Source organism: Cavia porcellus, unplaced genomic scaffold, assembly GCF_034190915.1.
Source record: "Cavia porcellus strain 051 isolate PalLab524CR breed Dunkin Hartley unplaced genomic scaffold, mCavPor4.1 scaffold_1, whole genome shotgun sequence".
NCBI classification, from domain to species: domain Eukaryota; kingdom Metazoa; phylum Chordata; class Mammalia; order Rodentia; family Caviidae; genus Cavia; species Cavia porcellus.
Genome location: NW_026947484.1, coordinates 160,978,620 through 161,006,547, shown reverse-complemented (window position 1 = coordinate 161,006,547; position 27,928 = coordinate 160,978,620). Strand labels below are relative to the sequence as shown.

At 38.9% G+C, this 27,928-nt stretch overlaps 2 long non-coding RNA genes across 5 annotated transcripts in view; both read left to right on the top strand.

Annotated features, from left to right (window-relative positions):
- Nucleotides 1–11,963, top strand: part of LOC134473435 (uncharacterized) — an 82,866-nt gene extending 70,903 nt beyond the window's left edge. For all 4 annotated transcript variants that reach the window (XR_010043655.1, XR_010043644.1, XR_010043659.1 and 1 more), the window contains one exon: nt 9,327–11,963. This is a non-coding gene — a long non-coding RNA (uncharacterized LOC134473435). The remainder of the gene's footprint in view (nt 1–9,326) is intronic.
- A 12,095-nt stretch (nt 11,964–24,058) lies between these two features.
- On the top strand, nt 24,059–27,455 carry LOC134473402 (uncharacterized). Its single transcript, XR_010043641.1, has 2 exons — nt 24,059–24,180; nt 25,579–27,455. It is a non-coding gene; the product is annotated as an uncharacterized LOC134473402 (long non-coding RNA).
- Nucleotides 27,456–27,928: the final 473 nt, after the last annotated feature.

Sequence of the window (27,928 nt, the reverse complement as noted above, 5' to 3'; positions counted from 1 at the left end):
TACTTTTATTCAATGAAGTATTACTCAGCTATGTTTTATTTTGACACAGGATCTAATTAGTTTGCTAATTTTCAAGGCTAGACTCAAATATGTGGCCTTCCTGCCTCAGTTCCCTACAGTGCTAGGATTACAGGTATGTGCTACCATGCCTGGATATTATCGCTACGATAAATACAAGATAGAGTCTACAGTGCTTAAGTTGTTGCATAAAGTCACACAGTGAATACATGGATGAATCTTAAAGTAGACAGAGATTGCTCTGACAACAGAAATTAATTTATTTCTTTCATGATATATTTGTTCTTAGGTCTCTAAAATAAACCAGTTAAGTTAGTCATGGATAGAATTTTGATCCAAGTTCAGCAACTAAACAAAAAGAAAGGATTCAGTCAAACTATCACTCTTATGAATTCCACCAAAGACAAGTAGAGAGATATTGTGGTGGGTTAAAGGTTGGCATAACTAAAATCCACTATAGGGACCATGGAAACCAGGATAAGATGCATATAAAATATACAAATGGAGAACTCTAACATAAAGTGTGAAAAAATGTAGGTGTTCTGAGTCTTCTGAGAGACAGAGACAAAAGACTTGGCAGCTGAGTCTTCAGTCCTAGTGTTCATGAATTTGGGTGCCAGATATTTTTTTCCAAATACTATCCAGTGCTCTGCACAAACTCACATATCACACTGTAAGATGATGGAGTTTGGTCAGAGAAATGAGCACATGTAACTGTAAATATGTTCAAAAATTGAAAAACATTTACAATTAATGTGCTTGATATTACTCTTCCTTTTTCTCTTTACTGCCTTATTTTAGCAACCAAGATATGGATGCATGAAATATAAAGTCAGAACTGTCTAATCCTATGCACATTTTCAAAAAGTTATTTATTCATCAGTACACGTTTGCAGTACATAATGTTTGCATTCCTTGCGTGGAGATGGTGTATGCACATAGCTCATCTTAATTCCTTTTTTCATCCACTATTAAAAATTTTATTTAAAGAAAAAAAAGAAAAGAACATTAAAGAAAAAACAAAATAGAACAAAGATGAGAAAAAAGTAGAACACAGAATTAAAAAAAGATTAACATCATAAAATCACTAGTTGATACATTACATATTGTCGTCTTAATGATAGTTGTTAAAGTTATAAAATCAAAGCATAAAAAGTGGTTCAAATGTTGGCAGTGCAAACCCTTCTGTTCAATGATCTAACACAAATTTAGTAATATGAACATTGACCTTACACACTGTACATGCCGTTATATCTTTTAGAGCACTTTCCTTCCCTTTCACTTTTACAATACCTATTATACTTTTATATCTGTTATATTTTTGGATGCCATTATTCTGTCAGTTATTATTTTTACACTAGAGAGACAATGTGATATTTACTAATGTGAGTCTTGTTTATTTCACTAATGAGGATATTCTCAACTTGCCTCCATTTATCAATAAAGGCTCAAGATCATCCTTTTCATAGCTAAATAGTATTCCATTGTATTAAAAATACCACAATTTTTTTCATCCACTCTGCAATTGATGGGCATTTTGGTTGTTTCCAAAATTTAGCTATTATAAATTATGCTGCTATGAACATGGGTACACATATGTCACTGTGACATGATCTTTTTTTTTTTTTTTGGTCTTTTTCATTTTTATCAGTACCAGGGATCGAACTCACGACTACCTGCTTGTAAGGCAGGCACTTATGCCGCTGAGCTAAATCCCCTGACATGACCTTTTCAATTTTTCTGGGAAAATACCCAGGGGGTAATAGCTGGGTTGAATGGAACTTCCAATCTTGCTTTTTGAGGAATCTCCATACTGATTTCCACAGTGGTTGTACCAGCCTGCACTCCCACCTACAATGGAGAAGTGTTCCTTTTTCCCCAGAGCCTCACCAACGCTTGTATCAGTTGATTTCTTGATGGCAGCCATTCTTTCTGGAGAGAGATGAAATCTCAATGCTGTTTTAATTTTCATCTCTCAAATGACCAGTGATGGTGAACATTTCTTCATGTATTTATTTGTCATTTGTATATCTTCATCTGAGAACTGTGTGTTCATCTGTGATGCCTGTTTTTGGAGAGGGTCTTTTAATTTGGGGGGTTTGGTGTTTTTCAGTTCTTTATATGTTCTGGATATAAGTTCTTTTTCTGAGGGATTGTTGGCTAAAATTCTTGCCCATTCTGTAGGTTTTCTTTTCATTTTGTTAGTGATTTCTTTTGAAGTGCAAAACTTTTTAGTAATATGATATCCCAGTTGTTGATTCTTTGAAGTATTTAGTGGTTTGCATTTTATTCATGAATTCTCTCCCTGCCCCTATGTCTCCAAGATTTTTACCTACCTTGTCTTCCAGTAGATTTAGTGTTTCTATTTTAATATTTAGATCCTTGATCCATTTTGACTTTAGTTTAGTGTATGGTGATAGGCATGGGTCTATTTTCAGCCTTTGGCATGTGGAAAGCCAATTTTTCCAATGCCATTTATTAAAGAGGCTGTCTTTTTTTCCTGTGAACATGTTCAGCCCCTTTGTCAAATATAAGATGGCTGAGTATCTTTGTAGTAGTGTTTGCATCTTCTAATCTGTTCATTGATCGTCAGGTCTATTTCTTCGCCAGTATCATGCTGATTTTATTTGGCTTTGTAGTATAGTTTCAAGTCAGGAATTGAGATGCCTCCCGTCTTGCCTTTGTTGCCCAGAATTACCTTTGCTATTCTAGGTTTCTTCTGTTTCCAGATAAATTTTAGGAATATTTTTTCAAGATCTGTAAGATGTTTTAATGGTATTTTGATTGGGATTGCATTGAATCTGTATGGCAGTTTTTGGAGTGTTCGAATATTTTCACAATATTCGTTCTTCCTAGTCAAGAGCAAGGAATATCCTTCCACTTACTAATATCTTCTTCAATGTTGTTTTTTAGAATAGTATGGTTTTCAACATATAGTCTTTTACATTCTTGGTTAGATGGATTCCTGGTTATTTCATTTTCTTAGACACTATTGTGAAAGGCCATATTTCCATAATTTCTTTTCCATGGAGTTTTCTTGTTTGTGTACAGGGATGCTATTGATTTTTGAGTGTTGACTTTGTATCCAGCTTCACTACTGAATTATTACCTCTAGTAGTCTTTTAATGGAGTTTTTGGGGTCTTCTATGTAGAGTATCATGTCACCTGCAAATAATGATAATTTAACGTCTTCTTTTCCTATTTTTATTCCTTTTACTTCTCCCTCTTGTTTGATTGCTCTGGCTAATACTTCCAGGACTATATTGAATAGGAGTGGTGGTAGTGCCCTTGTATTGTTCCTGATTTTAGAGTGAAGGCTTTCAGTTTTTGTCCATTTAGTATAATGTTGGCTGTTGGTTTGTCACAGATGGCCTTTGTTAGATTGAGGTACATATGGTCTATTCTGAGTTTCTGTAAGGTTTTTATCATGAACATGTGCTGGACTTTATCAAAAGCTTTTTTTTGCATCTATTGAGATGATCATGTCATTTTTTTTTTTTGCTGTGTTGATGTGGTGTATTACATTTATTGATTTGCATATGTTGAACCATCCCTGTACTCCTGGAATAAATCCCACTTGGTCATGGTGTATAATTTTCTTGATAATTTGCTGCATTCTATATTTGCCAATATTTTATTGAGAATCTTTGCATCAATGTTCATTAGTGAGATTGGTCTATAGTTCTTTTTGGTTGGGTCTTTCTCTGGTTTTGGTATTAGAGTGATACTTGCCTCCTCTTGGAGGCAAGTATCATTCTTATGAGCTAGGGAGGACTGCTTCTCTTTCAATTTCATTGAAGAGTTTAAGGAGTCTTGGCATTAAACCTTCTCTAAATTTTTTAGAGAATTCAGCTGTGAATCCATCAAGACCTGGGCTTTTCTTTGTTGGTAAGTTCTTAATCATGTTTTTGATTTCAGTAGCTGATACTGGGTAATTTAAAATTGTTCAGTCTTCTTGATTGAACTTTGGTAGTTTATATGTCCCTAGAAATCTGTCCATTTCCTCTGTGCTTTCCACCTTATGTGAGTAGAGATTTTCAAAGTAGGTGTTCATGATCTTTGGAATTTCCATGGGAACTATAGTAATTTCATTGTTTTCAGTCCTTATTGCATGGATTTGAGTTTTTTCTTTCTTTTTCTTGATAAGGTTGTTCAGGGGGCTATCAATTTGTTTATTCTCTCAAAAAAACAGCTCTTTGATTCATTAATTCTTTATATTTCTTTTAGTTTCAATAGCATTAATTTCTGCTCTAATCTTAACAATTTCCTCTCTTCTATGAGCTTTGGGTTTGATTTGCTCTTTCTTTTTTAGAAGCTTGAGATGTAGCATTAGGTTATTTATTTGTGTTCATTCCATTTTCTTGATGTGACTATTTATTGCTATATATTTCCTCCAAGACTGCTTTCATTGCATCCCATAGGTTACGATATGTTGTATCTGCATTTTCATTGTATTGTAGGTATTGTTTTATTTTGTTCTTTAATTTCATCTGTAACCCACTGGTTGTTCAGAAGGTTGTTATTTAATTTCCATGTATTTATGCAGGTTTTGCATGTTTTTTGGCCATTGATTTCTAATTTTAGTGCTCTATGATCAGATATTATGCATGGGATAATTTTGCTCCCTTTACATTTAGGTAAGAATGCTTTATGGGTTAATATATGGTCTATTTTGGAGAATGTCCCATGCACATCTGAGAAGAATGTATGGTGATATGGTTGGGTGGAACACTTTGTTAACATCCATAAGTCCACTAGCTCACAGGTATGATTCAGTTCTGTTATTTCTTTGCTGACTTTTTGTCTAGTTGATCTATCTCTTTGTGACAATGAGGTATTAAGGTCTCCTACTACAATTGTGTTCTTGTGTATTTGGTTTTCCATGTGCATTAGTATTTGTCTTTTTTTTTGTCTTTTTCATTTTTAAGTTGGGTGCTCCTGTATTTGGTGTGTACATATTAATAATTATTAGTTCTTCCTCTTGTAGTTTTCCACTTATAAGTATGTAGTGGCCTTCTTTATCTCTTCTAATCCTTTTAGGTTTGAGGTTCACTTTGTCAGAACAGAACAGAACAGAACAGAACAGAACAGAACAGAACAGAATAACTACCCCAACTTTTTTCTGGGTTCCTGTTGCATGGAATACTCTTTTCCATCCTTTGACTTTTAATCTAGGAGTTTCTTTTCGAGTCAGGTGTGTTTCTTGTATACAACATATTGTGAGATCCTGTTTCTTGATTTATTCTGTCAACCTGTTTCTTTTAATAGGTGAATTGAGCCTATTTACGTTTATGGATATCACTGATATGCACTGGCTTGACTTTCCATATTCTGCTCCTATTGTTGGAATCCTGTTTTTCTCCTTTGTTTAATTTCTTATCCAGACTGGTGGTTTCCTTCTATTGCTCTTCTGGAGATTGGTCATTTTTATCTCTATCTAGCATGTCTTTTAGTACTCTTTCTAGGTGGGCATGAATTTCTTTAGTTGTTCTTTGTCATGGAAGTATCTTGTTTCTCCATTGAATTTGAAAGACAGCTTTTCTGGGTACATCAGTCTAGATTGGAAGTTGTTTTCTTTTAGGGCATGAAATACTTCACTCCAAGCTCATCTTAACCTGAAGGTTTGTGTGGAGAAGTCTGCTGTGATTCTAATAGGCTTTCTTTGATAGGTGAGTTGTGATTTTTCTCTAACAGCTTTTAGCATTCTGTTTTTATGCTATATGTCAGGACCTTAATTATTATATGTCTGGGTGTAGACTTACATTGGTTGTGACTGTTTGGCATTCTGTATGCCTCACTTATTTGTATATCAGATTTTCCCCCCATGTGTGGGAAATTTTCTGCTATTACTTCTGTGAATATTTTAGTTATGTCATTTGTGTTGACTCCTGCATCTTCACTGATGCCTATTAGTCTTATATTGTTTCTCTTGGCATCATCTTGAAGCTGCTGGATTGTCATTTCATGGTGGCTTGTTGTTTTTGTAAGTTCTGCCCTTTCATGATCACTATCTGCGATCCTGTCCTCAAGGTCTGAAATTCTATCAGCTTCATTTAAATGGATTTGCCATCTTTCAATACAATTGTTTGTTTCTTGGATATCTCTTTGAATTTTTTTGAATTCTGCTTGTTTTCTGCATTGTTCATTCCAAGTTTCAATCAATTTTCCATGTTCCTATATTTTTTTAAATCTATTTCTTCTCTCGCTATGTTGAACAACTCATTTACTAAGGTTGCTATTTCTGTCTTTACATAAGTCACTATTTCTAATTTTATTTGCTCTACAGCCTCATGGATTTGTATCTTTACTTTATTTGCTATCTTTTCAGATTTCTGATGTATGACTTTTAAAGGCCTCTATTTCAATGTCTCCTATACTTGCTCCTGATGGACTAGATGTTTGAGATTGTGTTTTGCCTTTTCACTTTGTCATTTTCATCTTTTGGGTAAATTTTAGTCTTTCAATCCCAACAATCTCAACTGTCAGTAATATGAGTTTTAGGGTCCAATTGCTGGATAACACAATAAAGAAGAGATCCAGCCACCTGAATTCCTCCTACAGGGCCTGTTTGGGTGAGTCCTGTATTCTTTCTGGGCTAACTAGCCCAGAAGTATTGATGTAGGTCAACTCTTAGTTTCTGTTGTTGCTATGTCTTCAGGTTATTGCAGGTCACTAGATCTCCCTGTCTGTAGTGTTTGTGTCAGCTGCGGCCCTACTGTGTCACTGAGGGTCTCATAAACTCTTTTAATTTTTTCCAAGTTGGCAGAGGCCTTATTGGTGCACTCCTCAACCTGTTTGATGTTCTCTGTATGGAGGAGGGGATTACCCACTCTCTTGCCGGGTTTGCCAACATCTTCCAGTTGGAGGGAGTTTCCCTTCCATTCCTATTTACCCACTACAGACCTCTGTTTTAGGGGAAAACTCACCATACTGACCGAGTCTGCTGAGGTCTTCTGTTTTGGTGAGGGGTTCCCGAGTCTCCCATCCAGCCAGCACAGTAATCCACTGTAGTCCAAGGTTCTTGGGTAGGGGGTTGGATCCAATGATCAACTGCAGTACTAGGTCCAGAAGGCAGGTAGGTTCCTCAGGGGGTAGACCAATGGCAGTGGTACAAGGCTACCCAGTCAGGCCAGGGGCTTGCTGGGCGTTCAGAATCCTTCCTTTTTGGCTACTTTCTTAGTTTCTATCAACTCAGCCTGTCCTCTGAACCAGCAGATTGCTTATGGGAGTGAAGAGGCTGTTTGATTTTCAGCCTGCACACTTATTCATTCACTTTCTTCTTCTCCATCACTGTCTCTTAATCTCCTATTTTTCCCACTTAGGAAAGATTTAGCTCCCTACTTCCTATTGTCTATCTTGTGTTTTGCTCTTCATTACTATAATTTGGGTTTATCATATGTATATGTTTCAACACTTCTGAGAATTAATGATTACATTTTCAAGGGAAAACTTGCAACTTATGAGTTGCAAGATAATGGAGAGGGTTCAATAGCATAATATAAACAGAAAGGTTAATCACAATGCCCCACATTCTGCATTTCTGCCCTTCCTTCCTTCCTTCCTTCCTTCCTTCCTTCCTTCCTCCTTGCTATTTCCTTTTCCTTCTTCATTTCTTCTCACAGTCTTTCCTTCCAATAGTGATTTTAACAAAAGTTCAGAAATTTATATTCCAGGAATCATTTTTAAAGGGAAATGTGAGACATGTTGCAGAGAGTTTAGTATTGAGAGTTATAAGGCAGAGCAGAAGGACAGGAATTGCTTTCCCCAAAACCATGCCAGGAGAACAGGAGAGATTAGCTCCTGTGTCATCACCACCTCTAATGTTTGTAATCATTTCTCCTGTGACTGACACAAGTACCAGGCATGGTTCCCAAAGAAAGTGTACATTGGGTTTTGGATGAAGGCCTCAGAGCTTCGAACAATCCCTTAAAAATGCCTGGCTAATCTTAGAAATGTTCCTTGGGTACTCTGTAGGACTTATGTCATTTAGTCCATAAAGAATGTTTTGGAAGAGAAGAGATGAGCTTGGAGTCATTAGGAATGGAGATCATCAGTATGGTGTTAGGATGGTTCATAAAGAAGGTGTTGATGTCTGATCAGAACTAGATGGCTGCCTGCTGTAGGCCTTGAGTTGTCAGACTGGCTATGAAACACTACCAGAGGGTAGTGAGAATGACCCATCCCTTCAGGCAGAAGGGATTGAAATCTCCTCCTATCACCCACTGAGAATAGGGTTTATCTGGAGTCAGCCTGGCAGAGCTGGGAGTTTCTGAAGCAGGGTTGCTGCATTGTACAGCTCCAAAGGGCATGAGTTGCCTTGCAATCTATGCCAGTGTCACTCCTGGGGTTGTGCACTTGTCCTGTGCAAGGCTTGCACAGAGTCTTTCAGCCGAGTGCCTCATTTACAGTTTAAAAAGCTGCAAAGCTTGGATAAGACAAGTCCCAGGCTAAAGCAGTAGCCAAGTTGGACCAGTAGCCAAGTTTTCCATTTTCATGGATTCCATTTAGAATAGATTTTCCATTTTCATGGATTCCATTTAGAATGGATTTTCCATTTTCATGGATTCCATTTTAGAATCTTTCAACTGAACTCAACTTGTGAGGTACAAATCTCTATGGAATGTGAAGCAATTGTAGAGTCCTAGTGTGTGTATGTGTGTGTGTGTGTGCGTGTGTGTGTGTGTGTGTGTGTGTGCGCGTGCATATGCATGCAGTGCACACGTGTGTATCGTAATCACTGTACTGTACACTAAAAGTACAATTATTTCCATGTACTAGATTTTCACAATTTCTTGCCTTAAAAAGGGCTCTTCATGGAAGATTATGATGTCAATCACTATTTTAGGTCACTTTGCCTGCAAAGTTGGCCATGTCTATGTTGTTCGGATTTTTCATTAAAGGAATGCATAAACAATACCTTCAAAAGATGACACTTCGAAGCACAGGTGCCTAACAAAGCCTATGTTATGACTGGCCACCCAGTGAGTCTTGGATTTTACCTTGAATAGAATATCACAATGAGAAAGATGAAATTTGTGGAAAAGGCTTCAGATACAAATCTAAATCTGTCACTAATTGCATGATCTTGAACAACTCAATTATCCTCTCTCATTTACTGGATGGACAATTACTGAGAAATGCCTAGTTCCAGACACTTCCTTGATATGAAGCAATCAAAAAGAAAAAAAAGCTAATCATAACCTTAAAGTGTTCCCACACCAATGAGAGGGGGAAAACCATGGTCATCAGTGCATTATTTTACATTGTTTTTAAGTTCCGCTATTATTTTGTTCACTATCTGCCAACAGGATCTCAGCAGCGATTACTGTATCCTGGGTATGGGGAAGGAGCAATTCAATAGTAAACTCTGCCGAGAGTCCTCAATGCAAAAACTAACTGTGGAGCTGAGTTGGCCACTGGGAAGTAAAGAAGGAAGGAAAGGAAGCCTTTCTGTTTAAGAGATGGTGCTGGGGATAAAGGGAGCCGAGGGTGAAACGGTAAGGTCTGTATGGCTTGATTTTCTTCCCCTCAGTCCCTTGACTCTGGAATAGCTAAGGAAAAGCAAATCAGAAATCTGTGTGTATCTTCTGTATTTCCAGAGACTCCCACAACAGCATACAGCCTCCCCCTCAAGCGCTGTGAAGGCCAACTAAAAGGTCAAGCCTCTTAGCCTTTAATTTTAATTGCATCATCTAAATTAATCTGCGTTGCATGCTAATCAGCAGCTCCATTTGAGAATTATATATGGCATTGATTTCTAATGATAAGAAACATAAACCCTGTCACTTATTAAAAACAGTTTGGTAGACAAAAGTTCTTTCTAAGATGGGATGGAGGAAGAAGATGTAATGGAGTATGTGAGGTTTTCACATGATCTTCTCTGCCAGTGACACAGCAAACCTTTTAGAGCTGTCAATGATAAAAGCCTGCAGGAGACCCATGACATAGGTTCACCACCGCAGTCTTATGCCTTTTGGAAGCAGGACATCCACTGCCATGCTTGGGTTCTGCATCTTGCTGAGAATCAGCTGGAATAATAGATCCCCATCTTTCAGGCAACACTGCCTGTGAGTTCCCTTCACTCTTTCTTACTCTTTAGCTTTTATATACATGTTTCACTCATGTCTCCTCTTTGAGATACAGGAAGCAAGAATGTTTGCAGTCCTCTCTCGCTTCTTAAAATAATCATATTTCAGTAAAGTTAATGAGAACTCAGAGCAGTATCCAAGCACACTAAATAAAAGGTTTCATCTTAGGGTAAGGAATCTAGGGCCACCTTCCTAGGACAAAGTTGCTGTGTCTTCTGAATTACAACTCAATTTAGTGACATCTGTGGATACTTACGAAATGTAAGATATGGGGCCCAACTTTCATTTTCAATGAAATGAAACATTTCGAGAAGAGAGACCAGATGGCTTTGGTGCCCCTTTATCTTTTCTCCTCACTGTTTCACAACTTTTTCTAAATAGCAGTAGTATTTGGTTTTGACTATAATGCCAGCAAGCTCATTACTTTTCCATCTATGTTGTCATCTCTGTAATGCTGGTTTTTTTTTTTAATCTGTAAGATTAGAGTGAACAGTGATGCCCTTCAAGGCTTCCATGAAAGTAAAATGAAGTGATGCATCTACAACACAGAGCACACATTAAGTGACTGCTGCTCACGAGGGTGGCCAGGAGGAGTGCTGGTGACGGCTTAAATCCGAAATGAGCACAATCAGGTGCACATTTTTTTCTCTTACTGTTATCAGTTTTGTGATCTCAGGCTAGTAACCTCTTAGGACTTCTCTTCCCGGTATGTCAAGTGAAAATAAAATTTATTTATAGAATATATGTGAAAAAAATTGATAGTTATATGGGAAAGGCCCAGCACAATGCCCAGACCATGGAATCAGAAATGTTCTCTCTTCCATTCTGGGTGGTGAGAAATCTGGAAACAGAGAGTTCATGGAATGATTTGTTATTGTATCTGCAGTATGTAAGGCACAGCTTGGAACCTCGGAGGCCCATAATATTTACAGAACTGAATTGAATTTTTAAAATACCTATGGAGTTAAGCTTATTCATTCATTGCGTAGACTGCCTAGTGACTCGGTCCAAGATTTTTCAAATAAAGATACATATAGATTTGAAGCATGAGATATCTGGAAAATCAAGACCCAGTTTCCAGTGGTCTGTGAGCTCATCATGCTGTGTTGCACCTAAATCCGGGGTCGTTAGTGTCTGCATCATGGGCATCTGCTGCGGAAGTTGGATGATCTCTGTCCTAGGGCTCAGATGTAACATGAATTGGCAGCATACCAAATGCCTGCTTATTAATCTTTGGTTCCACCGGGCAAATTCTTCTTACTCATCTAGTTCTGTACTCCACGCTTGGATTCCATGGTGTTCTGACTCACTTATGAGTGCAGGGTATGAAATGCTTCCCTAATCAGTTACGAGACCACTTATGGCTCCAGAGATGATCACAGCTAAAGAAGACTGGGTGACCAGCTCAACCAACTGACAGTGAAGGATAGGCAATAGGCGAATCTTGGTGTTAGAGTTCTCACTACTGCCCATCTGTTGCAGGGTGCATTCTGAGTAAGAATCTGGGCAAGGAAATCTACTTTGGACCCAAGGATGTAGAATTAACAGAAAATTGATGTCTTCCGATCCCCTCCTTTTTTTATCACTATCCCAAATAAACTTGCAGTATATTCATTCCTTGGTCAGTGGGATTGTTCCCAAGACTGAGCTATTGCAGATTGTGCTGCTGTAAACATGCATGCACATATATCACTGTGATATAGTGTTTCCAATTATTCTGGGAAGAAACCCAGAAGGAGTATAGGTGGGTTTAATGGGACCTCTCACCCTAGTTTTTTGAGGAATCTCCAACACTGATTTCCACAGTGGTTGCACCAGTCTGCACTTCCACCAACAGTGAAAAAGGATTTCTTTTTCCCCACAGCCCCTCCAGCATTTGTTATTGGTTGATTTCTTGATAATAGTCATTCTTTCTGGGGTGAGATCTCAGTGTTGTTTTAATTTGCATTTCTTGAATGACCAATGATGAAATTTTTTTCATGTATTTATTTGCCATTTGTATTTCTTCATCTGAGAAGTGTGTATTCATCTCAGGTGCTCATTTTTTGATTGGATCTTTGAATTTGTGGTCTGATCTTTTTTAATTCTTCATATGTTCTGTATAGAAGTCCTTTGTCTCAGGAGGTATAAGGGATTACTATTCAGTCATAAAGAAGAACAAACTTGAGAATTTTATAGGTAAATGGATGCAACATGAGTCTATACTCATACGTGAAACAAATTGGACTTATCTGTATTAACATTGCATTGTTTTTCTGGTGTGAGAAACTGAAAGAGTAAATAAAGTCTAAAATGTACAAAGTCTAAATGATATTGTGAAATGAGAAGAAATTGTTCAAAAGGGAAAAGGAATTAGGATGCGTGAAAGAGGAAATGACAGGAGGGAAAAGGTAAAAAATGCAAGTCATTTATATTATTAGTGTCTCTTAGTTCATTAGAAAGGAAGGTTTGTGCTAATATTGATTAGAAAAATTTTTATGCTCATATCTTGTACCATGAGCAAGATAACCTTAAAAATACTTTAAAGATAAAAACACGTGTCGGGCGTGGTGGCTCATGCCTGTAATCCCAGCACTTGGGAGGCTGAGGCAGGAGGATCATTGCGAGTTTGAGACCAGCCTAGGCTACAAAGTGAGCTCAAGGCCAGCCTGAACTGCACAGTGAGACCCTGTTTCAAAAAGACAAAGGAAAAAAAAAGATAAAAACATATATTGTATTAACTCTTGTTATATTCTCCTACTATTTCATTACAAAATTTTATTTTATTTTTTTCCACAAAATAAAAAAATAGAAAAATAAAAATAAACTAGCAGTATACAGTAATACCTTCTTGGAAAAGGATGGTTCATTTGATGGGATCACATAGGTCACCTAAATAGAATTGAAATAAACTGTGTGCAAATTAGGTGGCTGAAAATTATTCTGACCTGGGTTCTCTTTCTGATAGTTCTGTAGATGTTAACATCTCTGTGATCCTATGTACAATCTTATCTACACCAAGAAACTCAAATTCCCCTAAAGCCACTGTATTCAGTGACTATGCTGTGGTAAAGACCCTCTAAGGACTTTTTCTTCATCATTGACAAACTCCAGGTCATGCTAATTCCTCCTCCAGACTCACTTATTCCCATGTAGGTGTCAAGTCTCTACATTTCACAGCCTACAAACTAAATGGCAGTAATAACCACCAGAAATACCCTAAATGCATAAGCTTAGAAAAAGGAGTATTAAACAGTGATAACTACAGTAATTTTCTTCTATTTAAAAAAGGAAACAAATTTTTAAAAAACACAAAAAAGAACAAAAAGCAAACAAGAGATCAGTGCCTCTCACTGCCATACATCCTGCCTTTTCTTCAATACCTCATCTGGATGGAGATTTTACTCCAGGCTTTTTGATCTTCATTCCTGTGGTGCTTGAGTCTTTGGTAGTCTTGCCAATATAAAATTGAGGACATTTTCCATTAACCTTCTCCTTTAGGTATATCATGATACAGAGATGCCCAGTAAGCCTCTATGTTCCAGGAGTCGATGCACACTCTTTTTAGGTTTAGATTATGGTAAAAGGCAATTACTTATTTTTATTTAGTGTTAATAATTTGGCAGACACTGGGATAATTTTCCAAAATTTCAATCAGTGGTCCAAGGAGCTAGGAATGTCCATATGGCAGTTGTATTGAAATTTAGTGTAAAGCATTATGGTGCAAGTGATACATACATCCTTCTCTTGTATACCAAAACCTACAGAGCACTAGAATTTAGAATGACTGAAGAGAGAAACAGAATTTGAAAGTGACTGATCCTCAGACTTACACAATTTGGTTATGGCAAAAATTAGCATCATCTGTAGGTCACTGGTTCAAGACACATGCTTTTAAATCACACAATTCATAGGCTGATACCTTGAAATTATCACTGGGGAAAAGTCACAAATATTAAAGGTCTTTCTGCCATTCAGTAAATCCCCACTGCTGTTTTGGGGTGAAAGGCTGCCTAATCATTACAGTGACTCCAAGGCAGCAGGCCTGGAGCTCCCCACTTTTATTGTGAAATGTTGTCCTTTGGTTAGAGGAAATGTTATTTCTTCAAAGTGCTGGCAGTGTCCCCTGACGCATGACGAGCAAGGCAGGTCCTCTGGGGGAAGAGATTATTTTGGTGGTAGGGCTTTGGAATGGGCATGCTGTTGGAAGAAAGTTGATGAAACTGATATAACTCAAGGCAAGTGCTGCTTTCTTTGATTTGAGGTAGAAAATTAGGGGTTGTGACTAAGAATTGCCCTCTGCTACTGAGAAATTATGCATTTAGGTAGGGTGGTGGTAGATAGGTTAGCCAAGGTAAGTTGCCTGTGTTATTTCTTGCTTCTTCCAATTTAAATTTTACCTGTAACTTGCACTCTAATTTCACCCATGGCTTTCTACTGGTGCTTTTTTGTTTTGTTTCAAAGAAGGATGAGAGGCAGGATCCATCAAAAATAGTAATAAACACAGGCTTTAAGATTGGTGCACATTTTTTCAGGAAAAAGTATAAGTGCATCTCATTTTTCTGGTGTCTAGTTCTGAATTATAGCCATGATGCATATGACTGAGGTGTCAAAAAGGAACTATTTGGAGGCCTTGTGTGGCTAATTTTAGTTAGGATGGGAAACCATGGAAATCAGATTATAATAGGACTTCACAATGAATGAAGAAATAGAGATAGGAGTCTGACTCTCCTTGGGTAAGCTTGGCTGTGAGAAGGAGCTAAATGGGTCCTCATCAAATGGAGAAACAGGTCCAGGCTCAGGGTCTTCAGAATCAGAAATGCAGCATCTCCTCTGGAAGCAGGAGCCAAGTTAGTAGAAAAGAGGCCTGGGTTAGGAATCATCCTAAGTTCTGGGTTATCTATGCGGCCACCGGCCTCTGCCTGGGTCCACCTCTAACTCAGGTTGTGCCACTGGCAGTGGCAAAGAAACTCTTTACTCCAAAGCTTATTGGAGTAATTGCTTTTGGTTTGGCCCACAGCAACTTAGCTGTGTAACTTGGTAGCAGGGAGAAATGATTATTTTTTAAAGGGCATGTTGTCCTGGATGACCCCTGGAATTTTGGCCGTGAATAGCTATGGAGAAACCTAGGTATAAATAACTACAGCAAACACCTGTTTGGCTCAGAAGGTAAATAATAGTTGATGACCTTGTACAGACCTTCACAAACGTCCCATACCCTACCGCTCTGTGGCCTCACCAAGGAAGCACTGTGTGGCTGGAAAAAACAAAATCAAATACAAACCAACTTCTTCTGTTCTGCATCATGCATAATCGACAAAATTGCCCCTTCAGCCCTGATTCAGAATCTTTATTGTTGGTGCCTGTCTTAGTTACTTTATGCTCATTGCTGAGACAAAATACCTGAAGCCCAAGGCTGGGAAAGGAAAGGTTTATTTCTTACAGTTTTTGGAGGTTTCAGTCCACACTCAGTTGTCTCCAAGACAGGCAGGCATGGCTGGGCTGCAGTTCATGGCGGCCGCCAGCAGCAAACTCGAACCACCAAAGAGAGAAAGACACACCTTCTTCCTGCCATTACATCACATCCTGGCTCCACCCCTATATGGATGGAGCACTGAAACCATCAATCCAAGCACTATACAATGAACCATCACAAATGAACAATGCAAACTCATGAGGCCTGGGGGACACAAACATAAACCATGACAGTGCCAATTTATGAAGCAAACATCAGAACACAGCCTGACTTTTCAGATGCTAAGAGAAGTTGGCTGTTGCTATGATCTTGTTTTGCCTTGCAAATGGATCTTATTGAGGTTGAAACTATGACAAAAGTGCAGATACAAGAAGCCAGGATGCTGTGAAAATCTCTAGGTTATTGTCCTAGCTTTTACAACCTAGGAAATGGAGTTTGTGCTAAGAAGGGTTAGACTCAGGGTGTAGGCTTAGGCTTTGGGGTATAGGCTGGTGGAATTATTTCTAGTTAATATTTGAAGACACTAATGAATAAATTAGTAAATAAATACTATGGTAGCACCTGAGTATACATTTAATTGACTCATTTTAGGGATAAGGAGCTATTAATTGACTGGAAAACCTAGAAAACACTTGAGTCCAACTGTCCAGCATGACTCAGAGAAGAACATTTTCAGGGCATCCTGCAGTCATTGAGAAAGAGAAAAAAACAGACATTACACTGTGGCTTCAGTGGGATCAGCCACTGATCTTCAAAGACTTCTGGTAAAAAAGCAGGACTTGAGAAAGAGTTTGAGGCAAAGAGAGGGAAGGGTTCCTCAGAACGAGGCTGTTGGCATGGTGGGATGGGGCCACATGAGAGAAAGCTCAAAGTTTGCTTCCATGCACCACACCAGCTCTTACCCTGTCCAGCCAGGGCTTTGTGAATCTTGTTTCGTCTCACATTTCCAGCACACTTTCCCATGTTTTTGTTGTGTGTATATACAACAATGCTGATAAGCAACTTACATGGTCCTTATAACCTACCCCTGCAAGGGACATTCCAACTATTACCTCATTTGTGTTGTGTAAGAAAGGTGCCAGGAAGCTGTGTTTAGCCCTATTTCACAGATGCAGAGAACTAAGGTAGAGAAGAGATAGCTTACTTGCTAAAATCCACACATCCACGAATGATTACGGTTAAAAATTAAACCTGTCTCCCTGTGCAAACACAAATGGAGAATAAAAGCATTATAAAGCTAAGAGTGCTGCCACAGAATGATGGTATAATAGTTCTGATTGGTGGAGAAAGGTTCTCTTCATCTCAACATCTGAAACAACGTATGTGGTCAGTTTTCCTAGAGGGAGTCACAGACAGAACTGTACAATGATATCATTAATAACAAGGAAAGAAAACAGAAATGAAAAAACATGCTATGGTCACACCAAGAGCAGTTCCCTCCATTGCTCAGAAGATCAGGGCTTCAGAGCAGTTTAAAGCCCTTAATGGTACAAAGTAGGGTGAATGTGTCTAGGGGCTCCAGAGACAACATTATGCTGTGGTATAGAGCAGAGATCTCCCAAGATTCCGTGTCCAGATCCCCAAGGAATATGCATATGCTACGTCACATGGTGAAAAAGAACTGGCAGATGTAATTGAATTTAGAATCTCTAGATTCTGGAATACCTGAGAAACTTAAAGGTAATCACAGGGGTCCTTGCAAGACTCTCAAGAGTTTAAGGTAGATGAGACAATAAGAACAGAGGCGGGAGGGAGGAAAGGGTAAGGAGAAACACAGGGAAGGAGGGGAGGGGAGAGGACTGGGGAGAGAGAGAGAGAGAGGATTCTGAAGATGTTATGCTGCTAGATTTGAAGGTAGGGAAGAAATCATGAGTAATGCAGGGCCAGCGGCCTCTACAAGATGGAAAAGCAAGGAAACAAATTTCCCTCTTGGGCTTCCAGAAAAAGTCCAGCCCAGGGAACCACATTCAAGCTGTTGACTTCCTCTGCCTCCCCAAATTATCTAACATCTCTCATCTATCGGTCTGTCAATCTAATCTAATCTAATCTAATCTAATCTATTTAATTATCTATTTATATATAGTTATAGTTGTATGAAATCGCTAAATTTGTGGCAATTTGTTACAGCAGAGCACGATGGCATAAAGAATTCTTGAGTGTGGGATTAAAGGGTGATGGGAGGGATTAACAGAAAGATAGAGAAATCCCTGTCCCTGGTCTTAGTCTTTTTAAAAAAAATTTTTTTTAAATCAGTACTAGGGATTGAACTCACATCTGTGTACTTGCAAGGCAAGTGCTTATGCTGCTGAACTAAATCCCCAGCCTGCTGCCTATTTTAGCAGGAGTAAGGGCTTTACATTCTTTGCTTTACATTCTCCTAATTCCTTCGAGAACAGCCTTATGCTGTGGGAATCACTCAAGCGTATCCTACAGTTGGAGGAATGCAGGAACGGCTTCCTGTGTGGGAACCCAGTGTGTCTTGGAAAGATTTCCCTGCATGCCCAGGCCTGGGGCCTGGCCTAAAGCTGTGATGCCCACAGCACCCACCTGCCAATGGGAGTGTGGCTCTGTGGTGGTGCTGATGTTTGGAGCGAGTCAGAGAAGGCTTCTTGTGTCCGTGCTGAGAGAGCCAGGTTCTGGTGAAAAGATATTGAAATGGGGTGCAGACCAGAATCCTCAGAGCAGAGGGGGCTCCCGCAAGGACGCTCTCTTGCTTACTATAGCTTGGACACTGCCCAAGACACCGAGAGACCGGGAGGTGAAGATGTCTGGTGTGAAGAACGGCTGGTGTGGGAACGTTATAGTTAGAAGACTGGCTCTTCCTGAACTGTTAGATTTTGTTGAAGGCATGCTGGTTTCCTTTATTGTTGGAGTCTTCTCGGATAGCATCACTCTGGAAATATTAGTAAAGTCCATCAAATAACTTTTAAAAGAAGGAAGGAAATGATGAAAGGAGAAAGACGAGGGGAGAGGAGAAGAAAGTAAAGCGATGGGGGAAGACAAGAGGAGAAAGAGGTTGTCAGTCTTAGGTCTTATCTCAGCCTCAGTGATCCAGTAATGACAGCTACTGAAAAGTGAAATAGAGTAACCCTTTGAAGGAAGGAGCAGTGAAGGTCATTATCTCCTTGACGGTCAGCTTCTTTTCTGGAATTTACCTCCTAGCGCTGGTGAATTATGGTATGCCTGTCACAGGCAGGCCATGTATCCCAGGAGACAGACCCTGAAGCAGAGACCTGCTCAGAGAAGGCTTATGGGGGAAGCTCTCAGCAGTAATCTGGAGAGGACAAGACACGGAGGATGCAGACCAGATGTACTTAGGTCAGTGGCCTCGGCCTGTGCCACAGGATGCTGTGAAGCTGCAGCATCTGGAAGTGATGTCCTGAGCCGGACAAGAGCCTGCGCCCTGGTGTTCACACACAGCTCTGTCCTTGGATTCACACTGCTCCTAGGAAAGGACTCTCTCCTGTGCAGAGCAGTTCCTGGGGAAAGGACAGTTTCTGGGGCAGGCCCTTCCAGATGAGCGCTTCCCACAGCTCTGTGCATAGGTGCTTCTGCTGTGCAGAGGGAATCTGGGAACTGAGCTTAGAAAACTCATGAGCACTTTTGTTTTAGTCACAGCTGAGGCTAAAGATGCAGAGCCTTCAGTAATTATGCACAAAACCCACTGGAGGGAAATAGTGTGTGTGTGTGTGTGTGTGTGTGTGTGTGTGTGTGTGTGTGTTGACAGAAACACATATGAAAAGATGAAAGGCACAGAACAGAAAGGCTACTTGTCCCCTCACTGCTATGAATCCATCTGGGGGCATCAAAGCCTGTCCTCACAAGGAGTTTGCCTGAGTGTTCACAGCACTTTTATTCCCAAAGATGAACGTTTGCTTGGTCCATGGGCTCTACCTGGCTAAAGCAAAAGTGGTCTATCCATGCAGAAGAGCACCATTCCACAAATATGAGGAAAGGACACATCCTCCAGCTTGGATTCACTTCAAAAGCATTTTGCTCGGACCAGGGAGCCAGTCATGGAATGAATTCATATTGTATGTATGATTTCATTTCTAGAAAATGTTCAGAAAAAGCAAATATGATGGACACAGGAAGTAGATTAGTGGTTGCATAAAGCTTGGGGTGGGAAGGTGGAGGGACTGTAAATTGGTAGGAGGTTTCTCTCTCCAGTGATGGACACATTCTTAAATTCAATTGTGATGAAGGTTGTAAAGGTCTGTGAATGTTCTAAAAGATATCGACTTCTCTGCTGCACACGAGTGATTTTACGTTACATAAATGATTCCATATTAAAGCTGTTAATAAAAGAAGAGTGATTTAAAATTATACTAGACAGACTCATTTAGCTACCCTGGAATGAGGTGTAGTCAGAGAAAATATGGAGAATCAAGACCACTGGAGCAAAGTTTTTTCAGGAAAATATCTGCTTTCTATGCAAAGGTGTCTGGAAAGAGAATTTCAGGAGGATAAAGTAGCATATGAAAAACACGGAGGACTATGCCGTGAGGGGATGTTCAGGTTGTCTTTGTGCACTCAGGGCAGAAGGAGGCCAGTTCGCTGGGGATCAGGGCTTGAGAGACATTTGATGAAGCAAACGTGATGCCTGGCAAGGAGTCTGACATTTCTTGTTTCGAGGCCTTTGCACTGCAATGCTCTTTCTATATCCGGAGTGCTTTTTCTGTATCTGTATCTTTCTATATCCAGAATGCTCTTTCTCTGTGTTTGTTCTGAGGTCTGGTTCTTTCTTACATTTCAGACCTCACATTAAAAATACCCCTTTCACGATATGTCCTCTGATCGCCTAATCACTTCAACTCCAAAGGCTCTGCGCTGTGCTCAGCATAATTCAACACCGGAAGCATGTTTCTAATTTATTTGTTTTTGTTAAATTCATTTCAGTGCCCCATCAGATTCGGTCTACTTTATTCTCTAGAGTTAATTTTCCTGCTTTTCAGTTGTGGAAATTTGGAACATTTTACTTCTTTGACTTTCATCTTCTTTCCCCGTCTAATGTGTTGATTTGATATCCAACTGTCACTTAGCTTTTATGCGAAGATCATCACAATAGATGGAAAGTTGATTTGCAAATGTTAAATAATCTAAAAATATTGAGTTATTATCAACAGTGAATAAAGTATTGTTAATAACATTTACTAATAATTACAGTAAAAGCTTGCCTTGTGAATTTAATGAAATTTTAAATTGGCATTAATTGGGTACTGATTATAAATTACTTATTATACTCAATTTCTGGAATCTTGATTATTATATACCTTGGGGTGGATTTATTTTGGTAATTGTTATTTGGAGTTCTGTATGCTTCATTAACTTGTAGGTCAAATTCTCTATGTTTAGGAAGTTTTCTGCCATTATTTCTGAGAAGAGGTTTTTAATGGCTTTTGTGTTATGTCAAGCTTTCTCACTGATTCTGATCAATCTTATGTTGTTCTTCTTTGCTTCATGTGGTAACTGTTGGATTGGTTTTTTGTAGTTTCTTGGTATTTTTAAGATATCTTTCTTTTCATGGTTGCTAGCTGCAATTCTATCCTCTAAATTTGATATTTTATTTTTACCTTCAGTCAATCTGTTGCATATACTTTCAATGGAGTTTTTAATCTCCTGAACTTCTGTTTGGATCAGTTTTAATTACATGCCATAAATAACCTGATAAATAATAAATAACATAATACAGTATTTATTTAAGAGTCAAGGTCTATTTTATGGGCATCAATTAGTCCTCTTGTATTATGCTACAGCTTCAAATATCTGAGGATTATTTAGTCCCATATAATTGATCCAAGTTGCTGCTTAGAGAAGTTTGTGATTCCATTTAATATTTCCTCACATCTTGTTTCTTCATATCAAGCTTGTTAAAACTGTATATAAATTACAAGCTAGGGGATTTAAATGACATCTAAGACATCCCCTTATTGCTACAAAATATTCTGTAAAATGTAAAAATCCTATGAGGATTTTGTTTTTGAGGTAAAACTACCTCAGGTATAGATCACGTCTTCAAGGAGTATGTATTCTAGAAGAAATCGTAAGTCGTAAAATCCTACAATGCAAATGTGTCTCAGCAAAGTGAGTGTTTAACTTGATGGTGGATTAATTTTTATTGGGTAGGGCTCCAGGGGGATTCTGGGCAGCACAAATACTGTAAGGAAATTTAGCAAACCAGACATGGTATGGTAATAAAGGTGGTAATAAAGATAAATATTGCAAGGAACAAAAAGGAGCTAATGGATTATTTCATAAAGAATTGGCTGATGACTTAGCTGAGGCAGTGAAAAGGATGGAGCACTTCATTCCACTGACAAGCAGGTTCTGGAAACCTAATGTATGCTCTGTAGAATCAGGACTGCAATGCTGGCATGCATTAATTACACTGCAGGTGCTGTGTGGAAGTTACATAGCACCAAAAAGACACAGGGGTTGTATACCAGGAGATTAAAGGTTTTGCTTTAAATGAAGTTTTTGTTTCAAACACGTTGGCCAAATACCTCTCCAGAGACACAGGTGCACCATCACTGGATTCAGTAACTCAAAGAAATATAGGAATTTGTGATGAAGACTTGAAAAATAATGCTCATTGCAGAGAGTTTCACACCCTTTTAGAAGAGCAAAGCACTTCTCCCCAGATGAACTGTGGCTCAGTATATCATTATCTAGTGTTTTTCAATAGCCATAAAAGTTACTTGGAGTATTTTGAATTCGTTAATAAATGAAGAAAATTGAGGCTTCCATTTGCACTCTAATTGAGAATAATGCAGGCTTTTAAAATTGACTAAAGTAGATTTATTTTAGGGAATGCTTTTAGGCTTTTTAACTATTACCTTTTCTAATTTCAGTTCAGGAGGAATGTTCATATTTTTCTTTCAATTAGTACTTCAGGGCAAATACTAATTATGTTTGTGATTTTTCATAACTTTTTCTTCCATTTTGAAGTTGGAGTTTGAAATAAAACTTATGAAAGAATGTGCCAAAATTTCCAATGCTATCTTTAATTATCTGTCCAAATTCAATGGTCTCCATACCTTTTCCACTTAATAATAAGCACACATTCATCCCTTCCCTATGAACACAGCATTTCTGGACTTTATGTTATTCTGTTAACATAGATGATGTTTGTGTGATGTTGTTGTGAGTATTTCATTGAATATGCTTTGTTTTTATTTTGAGCCTCCTTTACCTTAGGTTTTTAGTCAATTGATAGCTTTCATTAAGGTTTCCAACATGTAGCCTTGGAAATTTATACTAATATACGAATGCAGAGTAGACCTAGAATGTCATGTGCAGGCAACACATTGGTAGGCTGAGACTGGGGAAGACTGGAACTAGGCTTAGCTGAAAAGAGCTTCAGGGATGAAGACTTAAAGTGTGCTACTGGCGCCCACGAAAAACCACTGAAAGATCTTTAGTAATTAAGTGATCTGATATATTTTGAATTTTAAGAGATTCCTTTGATGCCAAGGTAAATGAGGACAGATGAGAAGAAGGACAGAGTTGGAGACAGAACCTTGCGGCCGGGAAAACATACAGAAACTTAACAGCATTAAAGTGTACCAAGTCTCTGACTAGAACAACGGTGGCGAAAGAACTGTCTAGAAAATAGAGGTGACACAATTTTATGGTTAGTTGGATAGGCCAGGAATGAAGAATGGTCATGCCTAAGATATCTTGTACAATTCTGTTTTTAGTGATAGGAATATTACTAATTAAGCCATTCTAGGCTTAATCTTACATTCTAGTAAGATAATAATTCTTTTTTCCAAAAGGAAACAAAATTTTATAGAAATAATAGTATTGATCCTAATATGAAAGAAAAATAGATAAAATTGTGTACATGATATACTATACAGTAAACAGGTATCTTGTCATATGAGAAACATAACATGGTAATCTACAATTTATGGAGAAATTCTTGAGAGGAAGATTTTTAGCACTGGAGTTGTTTAACTTGGCCATTAGACATAATATTAATGTTAGAGAATATGATTAATTTGAGCCCAAGTTGAAAAGGAATTTAATGTAAACACCTGTACCATACCGTGGTGATAGGAGCCCCCTGTTTGGAAAAGATTGGACAAAAAGGGTTCAGTTTTCCATAGGACACACTTGACAAAGGAGGACTGGAAAAGTGGAAGAAAATGCAGTTGAAACGCTGAAAGGTACTGTGAGGGCGATCGAGCAAAAGAGGCTTCAGCAGGTTCCAAGCTTGAACCTCTGTTTTATTTCCGTAATTTAACCTCCTGGTCACATTGTGCCTGACATTGTCTCTACCCTGTGTGGCTGTCTGTCTGTCCCCCAAATGTTACTTGGCCTCGTCTGTTCAGCTACTGTCAGTTTCAAGCCACTTTGTAGTAGTTCTTTCCCTACAGCTCTCCCACAGCAAAAATACACTCTCAACGTTGAACTGGCCTCTTAGAGCAGGGCGCTTGTCACAGTCATTGTCTGAAGCACGTAATCCTGTTTTCTTGCTTTCCTATTTTATCATAGATAGACCAAAAATACTGACTGATAAAAGCTACCCAAGGAAGCAGTTTGTACAAGTTTTACCAAATTGTTAACAATAGACATTTTGGTGTTTCATCATCCCTCCTCTCCCATCTGATAAAGGTAAGAGACGCAGCTTAGGACCCACCGGGTTTGGGGTGATTGTGGAACATCCGATTGCAGATGCTTTGTCATCAGCTGAATACTTGGGGTTGGATGTTCAGAGAAGGTGGGGAAATACTTAAGAATCATTGGTTTATAAGTAGCAGTGTACTGAGATTTGGAAGTGCTTCATTCCCAAAGAGATGTGTTGGGATCTCGGTCCCCAGCACAGTGATGATAAGGAGCCCTGGGATCTTTAGAAGGTAGAGTCTGGTGTAAAGTCCCTGGGTCACTTGGAGCAGCTCCTGAAGGTGCTGTCCTGTGTGCCTGAGTTCGTTTGCATGAGAACAAGTTGTTCTAAGAGCCCCTCTTAGTTCTCTGGCCTCCCTCTCACCCTGTGATTTCCTACTTACTGTGCCACAGCCACTGTGATGCCACCTGCCCACAAGCTTTCACTGGGGCATCAGAGTCACTTTTGTGTTATTTGGACATTAAGCCTCCAAAACTGAGCTAAATGAAACTCTTCAACTCATAAGTGTCCAACCTCAGATATTTTGTCATAGCAATGGACAATAGACTGACACAGAGGTAAAGGAAGGGAAGGGAAGGGAAGGGAAGGGAAGGGAAGGGAAGGAAAGGGGAGTTGATAATTAGCTTGTTTCTAGGAATATAAAGGACAGGAAAGAATATGATGAATAGACATACATCTACAAGGTTAACATGTAGCTATAAATATGTTTACACATACATAAAACAGATACAGAAAAGATAAGAGAGGTTCAGTCAAGCAGGGAGATGAAATGCTTGAATTTAAAACTCCATGTTCCAGGTACATTTCCAGAATGATCTCATTAAATCCATGCTTTTAGCCATTATTCACACATTGATAATTAAACTCTGGTGGTTGGTGACATGATCTTTATAGCATTGCTGTACATTAGAAAGAAGCAGTATAGGGAAATAAAGCGCCCACAGGCAGGTCAGTGAGTAGACATTTGACGTCTTTACCTTTATTTTCATTCTTGTTGTCCATCCAGTATCCAGAGGTTAGGTTATAAGTTACTGAGTCACTGGCTTGAAAAATGTGAGATTTGCAGCACCTTTAATTCCTGCAGTGCTGTTAAAGCCTGGTACCCCAAACATTACAAAACCCCCCCCCCCGAATCCAGTATATCAAGTCTGTTTCCTCTACTTTTTCTCAATCTCGTTTTTCTGTAAAATTTCACTATTATGAGCCTGGATCACAAAATTTCATTCTTGCCATAGTGGTTGAGCTGACTCCTGAAGAGGAGCTGAGAATTTTTTTAACAATGACAATAACAAGACTTCTCTCCTCACCTCCAGATACATGAGCATCATCCCCTGTTTCTTATTTCATAACACTCATCACAAACAGTTTATTCAATGTCTGTTTTCTAGGGTAAGATCTGTGATGTAGCGATGTACTTTGTTTTTTCCAGCACTCTATCATGAGTGTGAAGGGGCATCCAGCAAATAACAGACACCTGATGTTTGTTAATTGGAAAACATGATAATAAGTGCTTGCTGGGATTTTTTTTTTTTGGAGGGCCTTGAATGCTAAGTTGTACTTGATTCTCGAGGGCATGGAAAACAAGTGAATATGAGACCTGAGGAATGGACAGAGTAAAACCTACTGTTTAGCAACGTGAATCCAAATGAGAAGGGTCACGGATACAAGTATAGAATCATACATGATGCCTACCATTGGCTGAACAGATTTTTAAAATGTGATAAATATACATGATGGAATATTATTCAGCTCTTAAAAATTAAACCCTGTAAAAATATCCAATTCACTGTTTCAAGATGTGCTGTAACTTAAGTGTCTCCTGCATATGAGGAGCAGGACACAGGCCATCAGCCCTCCTCTGCTTTTGGAGAAAAAATAGAACACTGGCACTTCAGGGCCACCAAGAAGATGGGACCTTCTCTAGGAAAAATGGCCTGAAGCAAAGAAGAAGAAGAGCTCGGACATGACAAATTCCTGCATTAGCTAAGTGATCTTTCATTTTGTTCCTCATGAATGTATTTCTTATTCTATACCATCCAGATAGTAACACGAAAGATCCATAACCATGTTATGACATCGATGCATGGATACTATTAAGGTTGTTCGTGAGCGCAAGAAATGTCACTAGCATCCTTCACCATGAAAAATTGTAGTTCCCTTCGCAAAAGTGCTGTACATTGCAGAGGATGTGTGAGATACATTTTTGAATGAATTGAGTGTCAGACTGAGTTCCGCAGGTAGAATCCTTGTGCCCATTCTGAATTCCATGGACTGCACGAAGACATAACAGATCTCCTTTTCATACTTGCTCTGAAGTTCACTGACATTTTAGATAATAGAAGGCACCATTTAGAACAGGAGGGATCTTTAGCTACTCCAGAGAAGTTGTCTGAATATTAACATGAGGCTTTTGAGAAAAAAAAAAATAACCTTGACCTTCTAAATTGTACCTGTTCAGGAAGGCTAAGGATCATGAACTGCTAAGCTATTCATATTAATAAAGTGTGTGCAGGAAAAATCATATTCATTTGCATAAGCTTCTTCTCTCTGTAGCCCATGAAATTAACATTGTTTAATGGCTGGAAATACGATCACCTTTCGCTGTATCAGTCACACTCTCTTCTCCAAAGGAAAAGATAGAGGGTCTTGGCTCAGTAAACTGGAAACTGTTTTAAATTACAAGTGCTTTCGGGAGACAATCAGTGCGAGCCCAGGTGCCAGGAAGTGTCAGATCCAGATGAATATAGGTTTCCATGAAAGCCCATTCCAACACAGCCTTCCTGTCCACCATCTCATTCAATCATTTTATTCTTTCTATTGACATACATATGTGGGAGGTGTTTGAATAGCTCTTGGCCCTACCTTCAAAGGCCTCACTGTGTCCAGTGAGAAGACAGTAACCAATTTTATCCTTGGGGCTGTGGGACAACTGCCATAGTGCATGTGACGTTTGCACTGGGCTCTGAAGACCATGCAGGAGTTCTCAGGTTAGGAAGGAGAAAAACGATCTGGCTAAACTATTACAGTGCTATGAAAGGAGTTTTGGTTTTGAAGAAAAAGCAAGTAGTTCAGTGTGATGGAGGGTTATCTACATAATTTGTAGGACTTAGTGAAAAACTAAAAATACTGGGCTCTTTGTTTAAAAAAAAACAGGAAAAATGCTATCCTTTTTAATCTTTTTAATCTCTTTCTGGTCTCTTCTCTCCTGTCATTTATTTGCTATTTAATGTATTACCACAGAGTGGAATAAAGCCAGTGCCAGCTACGGTGATGTGTGCTGTGATCTTTGCTTTCTGGGAGGCCAAGGCAGGGAGATCATAAGTTTAAACCTAGGCCAGGCAACTACTGACTTCGTAAGACACTGTCTCCAAATATATACATTAAAAAAAAGGGCTGAGGATGTAGCTCAGAGTGAAGCCACATACCCAGTGATTCAGTCCCCAGTGGTAGATTCAAACATATGAATACACAAACAGAGTACATTACGATTTGTTTGAGGTGCAGAGCTAGGAGTATTTACTTCATATGTGGAAGCAGTGGAGTCACTCAATTCTCTCAGGAGAAATACGTTAGTGGAGGCTGAGAGATGTGGTCTGTATACACAGTGGAGTATACTCGACCTGAATAAGAGTAAATGTCAATCATTTTCAGGAAATTGGAGGACTTTGGGACTCACAATGCTGGGTGAAATAACTCAACAGAGAAGGTTAAATGTCTCATGGTTTCTCATGTATGGGA